Genomic DNA, 12,872 nt, shown 5'->3' on the forward strand with positions numbered 1-12,872 from the left:
TATATGCATAGTCACTTTAACTATACATTCATGTACATACTAGCTCAATTGGGCCGACCAACCAGTGCTCCCGCACATTGGCAAACCGAGCTATCTGCATTGTGTCCCACTACCCGCCAACCCCTCTTTTACACTACTGCTACTCTGTTCATCATATATATATGCATTGTTACTTTAACCATATCTACATGTACATACTACCTCAATCAGCCTGACTAACCTGTCTGTATGTAGCCTCGCTACTGTATATAGCCTGTCTTTTTACTTTACCTTTACCTTTTTTGCACTATTGGTTAGAGCTGTAAGTAAGCATTTCACTGTAAGGTCTACACCTGTTATATTTGGCGCACGTGACAAATAAACTTTGATTTGATTAAATATGTATTGTGTTCAGGTTTGGTTTGCCCGCTGCTGCACCTCCAACTTCCAGCCCAGGTCAGTGTGAATCTTCCAGTCATTTTCACAGTTCTCATGTGTGGTTTTATTTTTTTTTAAATCCAAGAACCATAACCTGCAGTCAGTTTATAAACAAGGGTTGAACAACCTCATTATCACAAGTAATTATGTTTTCTCCTGCATTTGCACTCTGGTTTTAATGAGTGTTTCTCTCTATCAAAGGTGTTACTGTGAATAAATCCACTGTGAGTAATCCAAATATGTGATAAACAGTGACCTCCCCTCATTTACATAATGTAACCATAAGTGACCCAGAAGATTTAATCAAACATCTATCTCTATGTTCTGTGTAGGCGGTCAGCGTTGAACAGCTAAAAAAGCGAGCAGAGCGATTTGGCGGGAACGTTTCTTCAGTTTCCAAGAAGGTGAGCGCCTAGGGATAGGGCAGCTTCTATCCTCCCTGGACAGCTTATTAGGTACACCTATCTAGTACTGCCTTAGACCCCCCCTTTGCCTCCAGAACAGCCTGAATTCATCAGGGCTTTCTAAAAGGTGTCGGAAACATTTCACAGGGATGTTAGTGCGATAGCATCACGCAGTTGTTGCAGATTGTACGGAGGTACATTCATGCTGCGGACAGCCTTTTCCATCTCATCCCAAAGATGCTCTACTGGGTTGAGGTCTGGGGACTGCGCAGGCCACTCAAGTAAACTGAATTCGCTGTCATGTCCCATGCAATGTTTTTCCACTCCTCAAATTGTCCAGTGTTTGATGGCGTGCCCACTGGAGCCACTTGTTGTTTTTAGCCGATGGGAATGGATCCCGGTCTGATCGTCTGCTGCAATAGCCCATCTGTGACAAGGATTGATGAGTTGTGTGTTCCGAGATGCCGTTCTGCGCCGTTATTTGCCTGTTTGTGGCCCGCCTGTTAGCTTGCACCATTCTTGCCATTCTCCTTTAACCTCAACATGTTTTCACCCACAGGAGTGCTGCTGACCAGATGTTTTTTTGTTTTCTGCACCATTCTTGGTAAACCTTAGACACCGTCATGCTTGAAAAGCCCAGGAGTGCGGAAGTTTGAGATACTGGATCCGGTGCACCTGGCACCGTAGATTATACCACACTCAGTTGCTTAGATCACTCCTTTTGACAAGTCTAACATTCTATCGAACAGTAACTGAATGCCTCTGCCTGCTTTATATAACAAGCCACAGCCAAGTAACACACTGTCTGTAGGGGCGATCCATTTTCGTGAATGGGGTGGTTTACCTAATGAACTGTATAGTGTGTATTTTTGACTACAGGGCATCCTGAAAGAAATACTCAATTGAAACCTTGTGATTATTACACTTCAGCATTTCTGATTAAGCCACCTCCAAGTTAAATATTTAAGACCATATGTCAAATCACATTTTATTGGTCACATACACATTTAGCAGATGTTGTTGTGGGTGTAGAAAAATGCTTGTGTGTTACAGGTTGAGGAAGATGAAAAGCTGAAGAAGCGGAAAGAAAGATTTGGGATCCTCGCTGCGGTTACACCTGACGTTGAGGTATGTTTTCACATTCTGTATTGAATCAATACAGGTATTATACAATTTCTTTGATACTTAATACCGTAGAGATTTTTTTTTTGTGGTTTAATTTTTTCCCACGGGCAAAGAAACGGAAGCTTTCTGAACGATTTGGAAATGTGACTGTAAATTGTGGAATTTACAGATGTTTTATGTTTTTATTTAGTTTCAAACAGAACTGAAATGTACTGTATATAGCTTGTGTAACGGATGTGAAATGGCTAGCTAGTTAGCGGTGCTGCGCGCTAATAGTGTTTCAATCGGTTACGTCACTCGCTTTGAGACCTTGAAGTAGTGGTTCCCCTTGCTCTGCAAGGGCCGCGGCCTTTGTGGAGCGATGGGTCACGATGCTTTGTGGGCGACCGTTGTTGATGTGTGCAGAGGGTCCCTGGTTCGCGCCCGAGTCAAGCGAGGGGATGCCATAAAGTTAAACTGTTACATTTGTCAATTATCAGTTGCATTACATTTTGTCATTAAAGTCGTTTTCAATTATTTTCTGGGATTCTTTCTATGGGTTTGCTACTTGATTATCATCTAGTTGTACCAAGTGGAGTACACGGCCTGGTAGCAGGGCACCCGCCTCATTGGGTCCCCCAAGATAGCGGCCTGAAACAGCATGCTGGACCATGTGCTTACATTGCCAGACCTGTGAGCTGACAAGTCAGGACCTTTCTCACTAATCAGTATCAATATAGGAAGCCAGACAAGTAAAGGGAAGAGTTTATGCAGCCTTGTCTCGTTGACTAGACGCAACATAGTGAATGTAAATCCGGGACTCCCCCCCCACAACAAAAATAAAGTAGGTGGGGTGGGAGGTTAAACGCAAATGTCTAGCATCCTAAAGGTTGAGAGTTCAAATCTCAGACATTAGCATTTTAGCAACTTTAACTACTTTTTAGCTACTTAGCATGCTCGCTAACCCTTCCCCTAACCTTAACCATTTTTTGCTAATCTTAACTCTAATTTAACCCTTAACCTAGCTAACGGTCATCTAACGCTAGCCACCTAGATATAATTCGTACCATATGTTTTTCAAATTCATACCATAAAATGTATGATGGACATCCACAAATTAATACACACCAAGTGACTCGGATTTACATACAGGATAATATGAAATGTCCTGAGACCGGGTTGGTTTGTGAGTATTGGGTCATTCTGCTGAGTAGTAATAAGAATAGTAATGGATTTATTTTAAATAGCAATTTCTAAGAAGAATCTCGGTCGCTTTTAAAATGGAAACAAATATTTGTGATTTATTGGGCGACGTCTTCCACACCTTCAGATGGGCCGTTCAGAAAGGCTTTATCTTGAGCGGAGGGAGCATTGATACAGCCAGGCAGGGAGGTAGAAACACTCCACAGCAGGCCCCGGAGTTCTTCATAGGGGACATGGTCGTCTGACGTTCACAGCTCCTCAATTGGTAGGCTGAATTATCCACTACTGAAGGGTGATTGAAGGGTGGTTATTCCGCGACTGTAAAAGCGACCAGACCACCACACCTGCAATAATACAAAACAGTCCCCAGACGAGGCGATATTCTTTATCCCACGTCCAAACCGGGAATATGTTATAGATTAACTCACCCTTGTCTGCTGATTGTAGGCCCTTTGCATTTACTTTTCTGTCAGGCCATGGACAGCATAAATGCATAATGCGTAGCACTAACAAGACACCAGTTTTGATCAAATGTACAACTTTTTTTTTTTTACCCCTAGGTCATAGCTCCAGCAACACTGTTCCTGGCTGCAAAGGTTGAGGAACAGCCCCGCAAGTTGGAGCATGTTATCAAGGTGACCCATGCATGCCTCAACCCTCAGGACCCTTCACCAGACGTCCGCAGTGATGTAAGTCTCCATGGTCTGACCACTCCACTTCAAACTCACTATGACACTTGCAGTGGGATCCTCTGACCACAAACTGATTGTGTAGATCCAGTGTTCTACCTTTTTGGTATTTTTAAACACCCAAAGTACGTACTTGTGTCAATATGCATGATGGTAGTTGCATCATAACTGTTTGATATTGATTTCTCCGCTTGCAGGCTGTTGGTGTTATATGATTATTATTTTTTTGATTAGATATTGCTTTATTTGATACAAGTTCTGGCAAGAAACGGAGCAATAACATTTCATGCAACTTGACTTTAAAGTTCTTGATAACATTTGAAGTGGTCTTGATATCTTTTGTGAAAAAGACATAGCTCCAATACATTCTCTTTCACAGGTTGTGCCTCACCAGCTCGTTTTCTCCCGTTGTGCTGTTTACAAACACACATGACTGGCTCAACTGTTCTGGGGAACTACGGTAAGCTTCGTCATGTGACAGGTGCAATGAACGCAATCTGCTTTATCTCTTAACGTGTTGACTGAAGTTATTAACTTAAAGTAGCTACAAATTTTCAAATTTATTTAAAGTCTTCATAGTCAAACTGTGTGAAATGCCCTAAAAAAGCCTAAGGTCAGGTCCGTGAACAACACACACAAATCAACTTTACATGTCCCATGTTTACTGTACTGTGGTAGTAGCAAGATGCACTCTAGTGCCCCCTGTATTCTCTGCTTGCCATCACATATTTTGCCCTAGTCTCAGCTGACTAACCATGTTGACGCTTAACTGTATCGTTGCTGCTTCAGCACCTGTTGCTCACCTAAAGTATGTATTTCCCTTCCAGAACCACTAATGAACAGGATAAGGATCCACGTGTTGCCGTCAAGCTGGGGCCGTTTGTCCCAGACTGCCCGTACCCAAGAGCCCAAGGCCTGTTCCTTCACCCAGCGGCCCTGCTCCCAGCCCCGCCTGGTGGGAATTCTGCATCAAAACACGTCCTGGAGGACAAGAACGCCCCTACAGACAGTGTCGTTATGTGTCTAACAAGAATGGCAAGCGCTTCCCGAATGCAGCCCTAAGGTTGACAATAAAGAATGGTGAGTGAAGCAATTTGGATATAAATGTCTTCTATCCAGCTCTCAAAACAACAACTACATGTTGTATGTAGGCTTAAATTGGGGAAATCCCTTGAAGTGTATCAATGAAGAGTCCTTTTCAAGTTTGTTTGCCATAAATACATTGGGAATATCTGCGCCATCTGTGATTCTCTGTGACCTTAGTTCTTATCTGAAGTGTGACTCTTATGTCTACGTTCAGGGTGACCTTCTGCGTGGAGCACTTTAGGTGGAATGCCATGGCTCTCCAGGCCCAGTTGAGGAAGGCCTCATCTGGTCCCTCTCCTGAGGCCTTCCTATCTCTGCTCAGTGGATACAACTGCACTGAGACCCATGAGCAGGACATTTACATTTACATTTAAGTCATTTAGCAGACGCTCTTATCCAGAGCGACTTACAAACAGGACAGTGGCCGCAGTGAAGCCAGCCTCATCCTAGGTGTGAAATGTTTCTGCACCATCTTTTTTCTTTCTACACATATGCATTGGCAACATATTTTAACCTCCTATTTTATTTATCGGAGACCATGCACAACAAAATGTGTTGCACCATATTTAACAGCTCATTTTTTACTCTCCGGTGTCCTGATAGCTGTTCTTTTTTATAATAGTTGCTATTCCAGGTAAATTGGAGCATTTACTATTAAGTGCATGGTCCCATTCCTGTACATTCCTCCACTGCATTGAGCCAAGTCACAGTCCAGGGGAGCTGATGAGGATTGTCTGTCCAGCTGTCCTCATCTACAGAGTGAGGGTGAGCAGGGACCACTCGCTCTTGACCAGACAGTGAAGCTGACAGCATTGACAATAACCACAAGGACCCTCTTAAGTAAGACTGCAATATTCGGATACTGTGTTCTCTACCACATTACATACAGTTGAAGTCGGAAGTTTACATACACCTTAGCCAAATACGTTAAACTCAGTTTTTCACAATTCCTGACATTTAATCGTAGTAAAAATTCCCTTAATTAGGTCAGTTAGGATCACCACTTTATTTTAAGAATGTGATGTCAGAATGATAGTAGAGAGAATGATTTATTTCAGCTCTTATTTCTTTCATCACATTCCCAGCGGGTCAGAAGTTTACATGCTACCAAATACTAATTGAGTGTATTGCCTTTTAAATTGTTTAATTTGGGTCAAACGTTTCGGGTAGCCTTCCACAAGCTTCCCACAATAAGTTGGGTGAATTTTGGGCCCATTTATCCTGACAGAGCTGGTATAACTGAGTCAGGTTTGTATGCCTCCTTGCTCGCACACTCCTTTTCAGTTCTGCCCACAAAGTTTTTTTTATAGGATTGAGGTCAGTATGATTTTACTTTTTTAAATTATTACTTTCTTAGCTACAGTACACTTTCTTAGCTACAGACCTCAACCATTTTATAACAAGCATGTCCAGAGATACAACCTCTCTTATCATCACTCAGTGCCTGGGCTTACCTCCACTGTACCCGCACCCCAACATACCCCTGTCTGCACGTTTTGCCCTGAATCTATTCTACCACGCCCAGAAATTTGTCCCCAACGCTCTAGGCGACCAGTTTTGATAGCCTTTAACCGTACCCTCATCCTACTCCTCCTCTGTTCCTCGGGTGATGTGGAGGTAAACCCAGGCCCTGCGGGTCCCCAGGCACCCTCATTTGTTGACTTCTGTGAACGAAAAAGCCTTGGTTTCATGCATGTTAACATCAGAAGCCTCCTCCCTAAGTTTCTTTTACTCTCTGCCAACCCTGATGTCCTTGCCGTGTCTGAACCCTGGCTTAGGAAGGCCACCAAATATTCGGAGATTTCCATACCCAACTACAACATTTTCTGTCAAGATAGAACTGCCAAAGGGGGAGGAGTTGCAATCTACTGCAGAGATAGCCTGCAAAGTTCTGTCATACTTTCCAGGTCTATATCCAAACAGTTTGAACTTCTAATTTTAAAAATGTATCTCTCCAGAAATAAGTCTCTCCCTGTTGCCGCCTGCTATTGAACTCCCTCTGCGCCCAGCTGTGCCCTGGACACCATTTGTGAATTGATCGCCCCCCATCTAGCTTCAGAGTTCGTTCTGCTAGGTGACCTAAACTGGGATATGCTTAACACCTCGGCAGTCCTACAATCTAAGATAGATGCCCTCAATCTCACACAAATCATCAAGGAACCCACCAGGTACAACCCTAATTCCGTAAACATGGGCACCCTCATAGACATTATCCTGACCAACTTGCCCTCCAAATACACCTCCGCTGTTTTCAATCAGGATCTCAACGATCACTGCCTCATTGCCTGTATCCGCTATGGGTACGCGGTCAAACGACCACCCCTCATCACTGTCAAACGCTCCCTAAAACACTTCTGCGAGCAGGCCTTTCTAATCGACCTGGCCCGGGTATCCTGGAAGGATATTGACCTCATCCCGTCAGTCGAGGATGCCTGGTCATTCTTTAAAAGTAATTTCCTCACCATCTTAGATAAGCATGCCCCGTTCAAAAAATGCAGAACTAAGAACAGATATAGCCCTTGGTTCACTCCAGACCTGACTGCCCTTGACCAGCACAAAAACATCCTGTGGCGGATTGCAATAGCATCGAATAGTCCCCGCGATATGCAACTGTTCAGGGAAGTCAGGAACCAATACACGCAGTCAGTCAGGAAAGCAAAGGCTAGCTTTTTCAAGCAGAAATGTGCATCCTGTAGCTCTAACTCCAAAAAGTTTTGGGACACTGTAAAGTCCATGGAGAACAAGAGCACCTCCTCCCAGCTGCCCACTGCATGGAGGCTAGGTAACACGGTCACCACCGATAAATCCATAATAATCGAAATTTCAATTAGCATTCTCAACGGCTGACATCATATTTAACTGGTTCTATTGCCGAAATATGGTTCCTTCCCCCCACTTGTTTGATGTTCCCAGACTCTCTATGTTTAACAAAGGCTATTCAAGAGTCCTTCAGTAGAGTCAGAGAGAGAGAGAAGAGAGGGAAGGGAGAAAGGTATTTATTTGGGGGGTCATAAACCTTACCCACAGGCCAACGTCATGACAGGAGTTTGCCTCACCAAGATTTACATGCTAAAGTCGCCACTAAATATCTACTATGGTGTGTACAGTAGATGTACTTCTTATAGGATACTGTAAGAAGTCTAGTGAAACTGCTGGAGTGTTGAGAATGTTACTAGCTTTTATTAAAATTGGGTAATTACCAGTGATGTATATAAACCCTGGATTGGTATTTGCTATGTATTGGCTATTGAGAGGCGTTGAAAACACCAGTCGGCCATATTGGTACTCCCCGGGTAAAAGCATTCCTCCATAGGAATGAATGGAATTCTACAGTATTTCAATTAAATGACATGTATTTAAGTATTCTGTAGTGGGGACATAGATTTCAGTAATCTCTAAAAAAATTATACTTCAGGGAAAAAATGGTTTTGTATGTTTAGCTCACATAATATAATTTAAAAGTATGCATTAAGGTGTCTGTAATATGATAAACGTGTCATAAACAAATGTAGTCATTAATAAATGAATTTCTATTGCTTCCAAAATATTTTTTACAATACAATAAAACGCCTTAGTCATCTAGTATAGCCTATATATAAATCATTGGTGATTACAGAGTCACGTGTGAAAACTCGTGCTAATAAGTGAATAGCCATCTTAAAATACAACCTGACCCATTGCATTTAGGCCAATCTGGACACAATATGTCCCAAAGTAGTCCTAATGATTCTGGGATTTACCCTCAAATAGTTGCAGCTCTATTCTATGAGGCTATTCAATATTAAAATATTCTGACAATCCGAGCAATAATGATCAAATCTTGCCAGAATAAACAGTGAATAAAATACCACAACACTCTTGATGCATAAATTCAACAATCTGAGGTATAATAACTGGAATACAGAGGAAGTTGTACTGATTAGTGAAGCGTTTCTGTGTCAACAGAACAACAGGTCATACAATGCTGTTAAGAGAGACTACTTACAAGCAGGAAAAATGGCAGGAATGTAAAGTTAATAAAGATTACTGGGGCGCTTGTGACTCCTAAATTCACGCAGCTTTGTCCTCTCTCCCTTTAGAACCATAAAAGTCAGTGTAAAAAAAAATGTGTACTAATATTTTATGGTCAAATTGTGAGACTGTTTAAACAATGTCACCATTCAGAGCAAAGATATATAATTACTCTCTCCTAATTTTCTATTTAATATTCCTAACTTAACACTTACATCTAAGAAAAACTACACATTGTAAATAAATGCTTTTGTCTTTTTTAGAAAATAAATGCATTCTTTAATAGCTCAATGTGATTCAAAATATTGTAAGCAAATGCTTCTACCATGTATGTCCAAGTAAACATGTGAATCTCTCTTCAGTTATCACTCTCGCTGTGAGGAGAGGTGTTGGAGGCAGTTCATGAATCGGCGCGGGGTGTCCCACTCTGAGCCAAAGTGCTGAGCATCTCATTGTCAGACGACAGCGCAGCCAGATGTGCGGCCAACTCTCTCTGCTTTGCCTCAACAACGTCCTCCCGAACAGACAGCATTATCTCTGCGACGAGTCTTTTGGATGAGTCTATATTAAAGATAGACTCCTTGTCTGAGCTGTCCACCGCTCTTAATGAATAAAAAATACATTTAATTTGTGCAACGCTTTTCATAACAGAGTTCTCAAAGCTCTACGAAAGCTCTACAAAAATAAAAACATTTAGAATCAAGGCTGTTCAAATATCAACAGTGGGCTAAGTGTTAAAAAGCTTTTCAGATTAGGACTATGAGAAAGACAGTATTACCTTGGCCTCTGGGACTCTGGAGTTGAGAATTCTCCCTCGAATGATGATGGACTGGTCAATCGCATTGTCCTCAGTTGGGAATGAAAAGCATCCCTGCAAACTGTGTAATGTGCATCTTTTTGGGGGGCTCCTCTGGAACCTTCCTAAGGCGAAGCACTGGGTGCCGTGGCAGCCTCACCTTTGGCCTTCCCTCTGGAGGAGTAGGGACGAGGCCAGAGACATTGAAGACTGATTTGGAAGAGGTCAGGAGGGATTTGGACAGACTGTCTTCTTCATCTGTGGAAGAAATCCTTTGGGCCTCTTTGTCAATAGGGATATCGGATCGACTGGAGGGAAACTCCAATGAGCTCCGACAGTTGCTCATGGCATAAAGTGAGGATGATGCAGAGACATCCTTTTGCAACTGTGTCAGTTTCAATTCTGTGCCGTATGAAACTTCCTTTGAGGTCGAAGTAGGCACACCAATTACGGAGAGAGAGTCAATGCTTCTACTGAGGTGAGTAGCATTTTCAATGTCTTCAGGATTCTTCAAAGCATCAAGGTAGGACATTGACAGGCATCCTTTGACGGGCATGCAATTGACTGGGGATGCTGGTTTTGAAGTAATTACCTTCTGAAGATCAAGGTCTTCCTGTGAGGATATTGCACCAGCGCTCCGTCTGAGGAAACCATCCTCATCCAGTAGGTCATCACAGACAGTGTCCATGAGGCCTGAGGCAATATATTTTATCTTCAGGGATGACATCCAGATCCCTGGATATCCCTCAAAAGCTTCAGTTGAGTAAGATGCTACATCATCTAGGTCAGGCTGGAGTCCAGCCACATTAGGAACAAATGGTGTGTTGCTTGCCTTGAGAGAGGTTCCCATAGCATCCAAAATGTTGCTGACAGCATTGATGGCAGTCTGGCTTGCCTTGGGGGAAATCGTCCTGTTGGGAGAATCTTGTCTAATCATATTGATTATTTTAGTGTTGACCTGCTCCAGAACTTTGATGATTTGGTCTTTGGCAGTAGACTGTAGTTTGGGGGTAAGTGAAATGGCATCTACGTTGGCATTCATGGTCTCACTGGCTTTCCCGGTCAGCTGACAGGCCTGGTCTTTACTGAGTTTTCTGGATACACTTTTCAACATATCCTCAATCATTTCTTTCTCTGAGCAGTCCTCGCTTTTGAGGTTCACCGATCCAAATTGAGGCAAAGAGACAGAATGTCTTACCTCATTCCTCACAGATTGGGCCAGGGTTTCTTTGAAAGGTTCTGTGCTAATTTGGTCCAGAACTCCATCCACAAGGGTGACATAGAGGTTAGGGAAAGAGGTGCTTCTGGTGGCCTGGTGAGCTTTCCTTCTAGGGGATGAGTTAAAGACATAACTTACTCTAATGACTCTTTTTTCATCCGTATTCTTCTCACCTGGAGATATGAGCGCTGTGTCTTGGATCAAAATTGGCTTTACCTCATGGTCTTCAATCTTTACTGCAAGGACCTGTGATTTTGTGTGGCGTTCATCAAATCCAGACAGGCTGCTCTGAATTGGTCCAGGAACAACAACATTTGATGTACCTTCTTCAGGATCGTCATGTAGTAGGGCTAGTGGCTGGTCATCTAAAATCATTTCACTGCACATATCGATGGCATCTTCCACTAAATCATCAGCGATCAACTCAACTTTTGCAGAGGCCATTGATTTCGCTGGGTGCTCGCCTGTTGCCTCAGAGAGCATTCCTTCCATATCTGCTCTGGAAGTAGTACAAGAACATGGAACACTGGCCATCACAGTCGTCTCCTGGGACGAGGTTGATGCAGCTGCGGAGGTCTCTGAGCTGCTTGTCTTACTGTTGTTTTCTGCAACCTCTGAAGTGTCAGATGAAAACACCATTCCATAACTGGGAGAGTTGGATAAAGATGAGATCACTGGCTTCGAGGGAAGTATTTCCAGAGTCAGGGAAAGAGCTTTTTCATCTCTTTCACCCTGAAGCTCAGGAAAAGCCAGCTCGAATAGGATGCTGTCATATGCAGTGCTAATAAGGTCACAGGCGACAATTTCTAGTTTTGAACAGGAATCTCTGCGGTTCTCGGTGTCTGCCTTTTTTAATGCAGTCAATATAGGTGGCTGAATGTTTGTTATACCTGAGGTGCCTTCTTCAGCATCACAGTCTAGTGCAAGCTCTTCAATGTTTTCCTCATTTAATAAGTGTCTAATGTCTTCCAAAACATTGCTTACCACATCAATGGCTGTTTGGCTAGCCTTTGCAGAGACAACTCTGAATTGGGTAGGGGAGTCTTCTCGGATCATTACGATAACCTGCTCCTGGACTTCCTCCAGAACGTCAGTGATCAACGTTGTCACATAGGTGTTTATGTCTTCTCCGTTGGCCATCCGCCCCTCTGGTTCTGGATCATCTGCTTGAGCATTGGGTTTGATTGTGTTTCCCCCACGGAGTCTGCAGGCAGGTTCATTGCTAGGATTGGCCGCTCGAGAGACGCACTTCAACACATCGTAAGCAATTCTGGCACTCAGAGCCCTTTGTGCCGCTGGTGTAGTCCCTGGAATCGTCAGTTTGACCTCATCCCTGATTGACTCCGCCAGCTGCTTCCTGACAAGCTTGGAGCCTAAGTGGTCGAGGATGACAGATTTCAGCTGAGCTCTGTCTGGGATGCTTTGTCCCTTGATGGCTTTGAAGATCCTAAAAACAGGTTCTTGGAAACCCTTCAGCGGTGCCAGACCATCCAGGCATGGTCTCCTCTGGAGTGGTGCAAGGCTTGGTCTCCTCTGTAGCATGGCTGGCTTGTCCTTAGATTTCCCTATTAATAACACACACACATTTTAAAAATTTGATTTAATATAGCATTCACTGGCTATGAACATACTCTGAAAGATATTTCGTAATGAAATTATGGTTCTTTAGTAAGGAAATGTTCTTACCTGACAGAGAAACTGTTTTCTTTACAGTTTTGGAGTGAGCAGGTTTGAGAGCAGGCTGAGCAGATGCTATAATAGATTTTTAAATTTTTTAAATACAAAATACGATATGATATACAGCACAACACATTCAACTGCTCCTTGTAGGTTGCATTTGGCATAGTCATTTAAACATTACTTAACTGTGTGATGAATTCAAATGAAATCTTACCTGGTTTTTCAAATATTTCTTCCAGCAGCTTATTTGGTTTGATAGAGGC

At 42.9% G+C, this 12,872-nt stretch overlaps 2 long non-coding RNA genes across 2 annotated transcripts; both read left to right on the forward strand.

Moving 5' to 3' along the window:
• Window positions 1-599: 599 nt before the first annotated feature.
• On the forward strand, window positions 600-1,950 carry LOC120058791. Its single transcript, XR_005478056.1, has 3 exons — window positions 600-641; window positions 750-821; window positions 1,875-1,950. It is a non-coding gene; the product is annotated as an uncharacterized LOC120058791 (long non-coding RNA).
• Window positions 1,951-3,687: 1,737 nt separating this feature from the next.
• LOC120058792 lies at window positions 3,688-4,734 on the forward strand. The gene is made up of 3 exons (XR_005478057.1): window positions 3,688-3,817; window positions 4,197-4,277; window positions 4,645-4,734. It is a non-coding gene; the product is annotated as an uncharacterized LOC120058792 (long non-coding RNA).
• Window positions 4,735-12,872: the final 8,138 nt, after the last annotated feature.

The sequence above is a fragment of the Salvelinus namaycush genome, chromosome 14, assembly GCF_016432855.1.
Source record: "Salvelinus namaycush isolate Seneca chromosome 14, SaNama_1.0, whole genome shotgun sequence".
Taxonomy (NCBI): Eukaryota; Metazoa; Chordata; class Actinopteri; order Salmoniformes; family Salmonidae; genus Salvelinus; species Salvelinus namaycush.